Here is a 7,787-nt window from a genome sequence, read left to right on the forward strand (position 1 = left end):
GGAAGGTGGAGGGGGCCCCTCTGCAACATCCTTCTTGCTTTGTAAGCCTGTCCCACTCAGAAGCCTTCTATGACTCCCAACAGAAGGTATTATGGATTCAAGCCTCTCAAATCCAGCCTCACTTGACAATCCCAACATGTGTGCCACCACTCGACACGGACATGATCTCAACTAACGTGTTTCCTCACTCCTGCTCGTTTCTCTATCCAGGCCCAAGGCCTCATGCTTCCCACCCTCTGGCCCTCACCTTAATCGCTGCACATGTGAACACTGCTCCCTTGGCCTCCACCCCAACCCAAACCAACCTATTCTCTAAGCCACATATGAAGACCCATTTCCTCTAAGAAATGTTCCCCTGCCACTCTAGTTAACACTGGTCTACCTCTGCTCTGAAATGCTCTTGTTTTTGCTGTTTGGTATCCTTGTTGGAGGAACTTGAAGTCTTGATGTGGCCGGTGATTAGCAGTTTTATAACTTCCCCTAGACTGTAAGCTTTGAAGTGGAGAAACCCTTTGAATTCTTCAAAATATAACTCTTGTGAATGAATGGACTCGATACTGCAGTGCCAACAACCCTAGGTTGCTGTGAACCTCTCGGCATCTTTCTCATTTGGAGTTGCTGCACTGGGTAGAATGTCACTGGGGCCAGCATGGTGAAGGATCCCTTGCTCTGGCTGTGCAGATGGCGCTTCAACCTTGCCCCAGTTCTCGGACACAGAACTGCCCAACTTGCTTCTGAATCCCTTGTCTATGTCACTGCACCACTCTAGAGAGTGCCATTCACATAGGCTACAATATGGCCCCAAAAGTTTCTCAGTACGCCACCTACGAAACCACATTTGGCAGTACTATAAAACTTCCTATCGCAGAGTCCATCTTTCTAGAGCTGTATATTTACGGCCACTAGGAACAAAAAAGAGATCACATAGAAGATAAGGTGAGCTTGGAGTGTGGTTGAGCATTCAGCCTGTGGCCTGAGAAAGAGCCAGCTTATGTTCCTCAGCATTTGTAGTTCGTGTACCCAGAATTGTGCTAAACCACCACCTGGAGTCTGGTCATGCGCTTCACTCCCTTGCTCATGATGAAGAAACTCTGGGCTAGGCTCTGGGCCAAACCAAAGGCCTGAGGCCATCTGGGATGAACCAGAGTGCTGCTGCCTGGGATTCTGACAATTGTCACCATCTACTTGAAACTTTTCCCAAAAATCTTCAGAATTCCTAAATTCCAAGTGAGTTCCCAACGTCACAGCCCCTCTTTTGTTTCTGCCCCAGAGAGCATCCTGACCTCATGAGCACGGACACGATTGTGGGGAGCCCATTGCCGAGGGGAATAGTCATTCTATTAAAGGGTTTCCAGACGGTGCGTAACCGAGGGCAATTTTGCAGCAAGCAGGAAATTATCAGTAGAAGTGGAAGTGACAGGGTGTTTAGCAAACATTAAACCGAGGAAGCTTAAAAGGTCTTGGAGCATCGTTAAATAAACATTTAGGATGACTGAGAGGGCAGAACATGAAATGGAAAGGAAAGTATAAACACGTTCTGTGGGTGGGGGGACTGTCTCTCTCTTCCATCTTCTTCCCGTCAGAAGGCTAGGACAGTGCTGGGAGTAGCCTGAATGAAGCGTCTAAAACTCAAAGCAAAATTATCCTTTGCAAGATGGAGTGCCAATCGGCAAAGAGACAAAGAAACTGGTTCTCCTAGTTTGTCTCAACAGCCAGGTCTGACTCAGATGTTCGTGCCCTAAGATGCCAGGCAGAGGATCCAAGACGGTCCCAGGAGCACACCTGGTTGGGGACCTCATCCTCCAAGACACCAAGATGGACTAAGCAGCAGGGAAGCCAGCTGACTGTCAGACACCTTATTGAAGCTTCAAACCAACTCCCTACGTGTGTGTATTCCTACAGAAGGGGGAAACAGGCTGAGAGAGATTCAGGTCACATAATAAGTAGCAGAGCTGGAGTTGGGAACCCCAATCCTGTATCTTCCAGAGCCCATTCTCACATGAGGCACCATGAGAAACTCAGGCCGAGCTCCTCCTAGGGGTTCCTAGAGGGAGAATGAAGAGAGAAAGGGGGTGGCGTTCGAAGGCCAAGCTCAAAGGGACAGGAGTGACTGCTAGAGTGACAAGGACACTGATGGTGAAAATCAGGGATCTCGACAGCTTTGGGAAACAAGCATCTGCTGGCGCCTTTTGCTTCTCTGTGGGTTCTCAGGGGCTAGGTTGCAGGGAAGTCATTGCTCACATGGCCTCAATCAATCCAGGCTAAGGGCAGTGGAGAGCAAGCTTGAGTCAGAGGAAGGGTGGCCAGCCTACCAGCCGCAGGAATGATTTTTAGCAATGTCACTATTAACAGCGAAATTGGAAGCCTTCCCTCACATTCTGCCATGAGGCTCAAGTTGGCTGATAATCTCAGTGCTTCACTTATTCCTGATTTTGTGCAGACATAGAAGACATGAGCATAAGGTTAGTGAGTGTGTCTGCATTGGACAAACCCCCCCCACACACACACACACACACACACTACCCTTCCCCAAACAACCGGGATAGCTGAACACCAAAAACTACCATGAACCCACCTCCCCACAAAGTACTCACTTCCCCACAAGGGCTTTCAGCCTCACCCTCCAGCTCTAGGAACTGGAATACTTAAGCACTTACCAAAGCAAGGCAAGTAAATAAATAATAATTCGGTGAGGGCAAGTAAATCAATAGCAGAGCCAGGTGCCTCTACTAGCATCTTTCCCGGAACCTCAGTGAAGGCTCTGCCATTGCCTGTGTTTATGGACTCATTCCATACCTCCAGAAATGTTATCACTTCCAACCCCAAAGTTGACCCAGGGACCCCCATTAAGCACCTGAGAAGAAGTAGCTGCCATGGGCCAAACTGCCTCTCCATCTGACCTACAAAATCAACAGGCATATTGGTCTTTGCTGCCTCTCAAGCATGTCTCCCCACTGCCTGGTTTCTTCAGCATCCCCAGCTCTGGGTCACCTTGTGGAGAATCTGTTCCCTCCTTTCTCCCCCCGGCTTCCTAAATCGACATCCTCCCTCCAGGTCCCCTCTATTTTCCTCTCCATGAAGACTCCCTTGCCCACAGCAAGCCACAGAGTCACTCTTTTCCATAAGCCCTCTAGCCTCCTCAAGCCTGAAGCTTGGCTCCCTCCCTCGTGCTGAGGAAATGAGTCCTGACTCCTCACTGAGATCCTAAATCCTTGGAATCAGAGATTGCAGCTGCTATTTCTCTGCCACTTGGCACACACGAGGGTTTGTTAGTTGGCCGGGAAAGGAGCATCTGTCCTTTCTGTGATAAAGTCAGGCCAGCAGCAATCACAGGAACTGGGGGTGGGAGGACAGCCAGGCTCCTGCTGGACGAGGCCTTCCCAGACCCAAGTGAATATACTCTAGGGACTCCAGGAGCTATAGCAAAAACTCTGCACCCGTCCAGGGCAGCTACAGCTTCAACTTTTACCCCATAGATCAAACTTTGACCTAATTTCTGTTGTGCTGAACTAAGTCCCAATGACACCAAGAAAGGAGAAAGAATATTAAAAATAGCCTTCACTGTTATATACTGAATCAGTTATGAACTTCCACAAACAAGGTTCAATGCTCTCCAGATTAAGGCTATTTTTATCGTATAGTACAATGACCCAAAAGAACATTTACCATTTGTGAGATTCTAACTGCCGGCAGGCCGTATCTGAAGTCTCGGACACATGCATTTGCTTACATGGGCTGGGATTTTTAACTGTCTTCTTGTTTTAACATAATGACACCCTGTATGTGTGAGGTACTCTCCATACGGATATTTTTCAGAATCTTGTGTTAGCATGTGTGTTGGGAACTGAGTTCTCGAAAGCATCTATCAGAAAGACAGGTGGGAGAACAGCACCATTAGCCGAGGAGCCCTGCGGGTGTAAACCTGAGGCTGCTGGCTCCTGGCTGGGGTCTGCTGGAGACAGTCCAGGTTTGGCCACAAGAAGTGAGCTTACCTGTTTCATTTCTGCACTTATATCTGCGTGCCCTCGGGCAAGTCACTTACTCTCTCTGAGCCTTTATTTCCATATCCATCAAAAGCACTCGGGGGACTTTCCCAAGGCTCCCACTACAAAATACCACAAACCAGGAGGCTTAAAACAACAGAAGTATATTGTCTCATAGTTCTGGAGGCCAGAAGTCCAAAATCAAGGTGTCAGCAGGGCCACTCTCCCTCTGTAGGCCCCAAGGAAGAATCCCGCCCTGCCTCTTCCAGCTTCTGGGCACTGCTGGCAGTCTGGTGTTCCTCAGCCCATAGCTGCACCACTGCTCCACTCTCTGCCTCCAGTGGCACGTGGCCTTCTCCCCATGTCTAGGTCTCTGTGTTGCTATACCTGAATCTCCTTTCCTTTCTCATATAAAGACATCAGCCATTGGGGGCACCTGGGTGGCTCAGTGGTTGAGTGCCTGCCTTTGGCTCAGGTTGTGATCCCAAGGTCCTGGAATCGAGTCCAGCATCGGGCTTCCCACAGGGAGTCAGCTTCTCCCTCTGCCTACATCTCTGCCTCTCTCTCTGCATCTCTCATGAATAAATAAATATGTTTTTTTAAAAAAGACATCAGCCATTGGACCTAGGTCACACCCTAATCCTGTATGACATCATCGTAATTTGATTGCATCTACAAAGACCCGATTTCCAAATAAGGTCAAATTCAGGGATAGGATGTGCACCTATCTTTTTGGGGACACAATGCAACCTGCTCTTAGGGGATAATAATGTATGCCTCCCTGAATGGTTTGGAGGAAAAAGCAAAATCACAGATTGTGCAATGATTGGCTGGTATGTGCACAATAATGGAGGATGCATTGAGTCATGGTAAACTTGGCTTTTCCAAGGATGGGTCCTAACAAACCCAGGAAAGTGGGATGAGGATGAGCCCCCCAGCTGGAGTCCCAGGAAGAGGTATGCAAGGAGGCACATGAGTAGCCTCCTGGTGAAAAGGTACCCACCAGCAACTAGAATTATAGACCAACAGGGCCTGCCTCCCAGGGCTGAGGTTGACAGGGTATTTAGGTTCTCAGCATATGAGCTAGACTGAACACTGGAGAATTAAAGCAACAATCTAGTCATACTCACCAACCAAGTATAGTGGCATGGGAGGGAAGAAACCTGCAGAGCACAGAAGTACCTCTAATTTAAGGACAGAAAGACCGCTGCTGGGAGGGACAAAGCATGAGTCATGAGACATGCCTGCCACAGTCAAGACTTGCCCTGGAGTGATGTGGGCCTATTGTTTGGGGAAAATCCAGAAATGAGAGGGGACTCCACAGACACAGCTACCACAGATCTGTTTTCATTTCTCTCTTTGAAGTGGTGAGCTACTGTTGATGCCAGTCAGCTCAGGGATCCTGCTTCACCCTCATAGTCTCCCTCAATGTTCCTCTTGCTACCTGCTGTTCAAGGGCCTGCTTTAGCATCCCACTCCCCTAGAAAACTGCTGCCCCCTCCTACATCCTTGGTCAACCTTACACTTTGCCCACACCATCTACTCCTACCAAACCATTTACTTCCATAGGTTAATCCCTCCTCAAATGGACCATGAGTTCCTTGAGAGCATAGATCATGCCTTATTCTGAGCTGTCCCATGAGGTCAAGCGAGATACTCAGGATGTCATAAGTACACAATAAACACTGGCTTGTTAATTTCTTATTTTTTACCCTTCCTTCTTTACAGAATTTTATAGATTTCAAATGAGGATTAAAAATGCATTTATGGAGGAGGGAAAAGTGGTCAAGACACACGTATTAGCCTCTGCTATTTTTCAGAAATGGATTCTTTAAATATTATAGTAGGTTCCAATAACTAAGAGTAACATGTAATTCTGTGATTAGATTAGAGGCCTCCTATCTGATTAAGGTAAAGTTCTTCTTCATCACCTCCAACTACAAATATTTACTGAGCATTTACTATGTGCTAGAAACTGTATTGATTATAGGAGATATCAATGGGAAGAGCTCCTTGCCTTTAGAAAACCAGAGTGCATATTGGATTTGTTATAAAATGACATTATCCAGCTGAAAACATTCTGCACACTGCTGATCTATTTGGCAGGGGTCAGCCATGAAAGAGCTGAGTCCATCTTCTTGAAAACGAATTAACTAATTTTTCAATTTCACTGAATTCAGAGCATACAGTGATTACATATGTAAACACTACCGTTCTCCTCCAAGATCTGGAATTTGGAGGCCATTTTATTTTAGTGTCTGATTTGGGAGATTAATTTAGTTGCTGGAAATGGAAAAGAATGGGGTAGATAAAGGTAATAGCAGAGGAGGAAGAAGTCCAAAAAACTTGGCCACTTCCCCTTTCCCTTCCTGCACACCTGCAGTACAAGTACATCATCAGTATTTCCATTATAGAAAATGACTATTTCATGGAACAGAGCCAAGACATTCCTTGAGGAGAAACCACTATACCAAGATCAACAAGGCAGGATTTTTCCAGGTCATCTGATTGAATATAGACACAGTTTTGCTGTACAGAGCCCAGAAGGACCTATAAATTATAAGCACCTAGATATACCATCTCCTAAATTAATGTCAACATAAGATTTAAGTCTATTTTTTGAAGTCTTCAACTAATATTTGTGTATCATTATAACTGCATAAGCCCATTCAGCTGGCAAAAGTTATTATTATTAGAATAATTATCTCCAGGCATTATGCTGAGTGTCAAGAATAGAATAATAGCTCATAACTGGAGGAGTGCATATCAAAAACCCACAAAGTACTCTACACCTTCCCACTCTAAATATGTATCTGAAAATATGATAACCTCCCCTTCTAAATATACACATTTTCAAAGATTTCCTTGGATGACCTAACCACTCAAGAGGCTCCTGTGTATCTGTCAAAGCATGATTAATTTCCAAGTAGCTGAAGTGATGAGTAATTAACATGATTGGTTCCCAGTTCTGCACATTTCTATCCACATTGCCAAGATCATTAAAAACAGCATAATGGCTCTTAGCCCTTAAAAAGAAGATTCTCTGACAGTAAAAATGATCCTGAATCCTTGATTCAGGACTCTTGTGCCACCTTGCTTCTTTTGGAGATGACTTAGACAAGCCAAACTTCTCTTGGCTTCAGTTTCTTTCTTTCTTTCTTTCTTTCTTTCTTTCTTTCTTTCTTTCTTTCTTTCTTTCTTTTCTTTGGCTTCAGTTTCTATGAGAATATAATGAGGAAATATTTATGTGCAAAAGAACTTTTCAAAGTTGAAACAAATATCATGGATTTTTGTGTAGGCATCCAGAATCCAAGACAAAGTCCTACAAATACCTTGAGATGGGAAGACATAAAGGAGAGCAGGCCAGTGACCATCCTTAGATCCTGAACCCAAAACTCCCACTCAGATCAGGGGAGGGTCCTACTGTTCAGTATCCAGATGACCACATCAACTCAGGGCAGAGTAATGTGTTTTCATTCTCAGAGACTCCTTCCTTTTCTCTCAACGTGTCTACACATAAAAGAACAGTGGAGTCTCAGGATGAGCATTTCTGAAGCTTTGCAACTACGGGGGATTTGTGTGGTTTCAACTTTGCAAAATTGGAAGGAATGCAGAAGCCACATTCCTATGACACATTAGTCAGGGCAGCATACCAGCTGCTGCCTGTCACAGTGTATGCACCTCATCACTTGCCCACAGCTCACCTCATTGTCATGGGGCAGCAGCCATGCTCTCAGCAACTCCAGATCCTCCCAAATTGCCCTCTTCAACAACTTCAACTCATGGGCTTGGTGTGTTCTAACT

Source organism: Canis lupus, chromosome 15 (genome assembly GCF_048164855.1).
Source record: "Canis lupus baileyi chromosome 15, mCanLup2.hap1, whole genome shotgun sequence".
Taxonomy (NCBI): domain Eukaryota; kingdom Metazoa; phylum Chordata; class Mammalia; order Carnivora; family Canidae; genus Canis; species Canis lupus.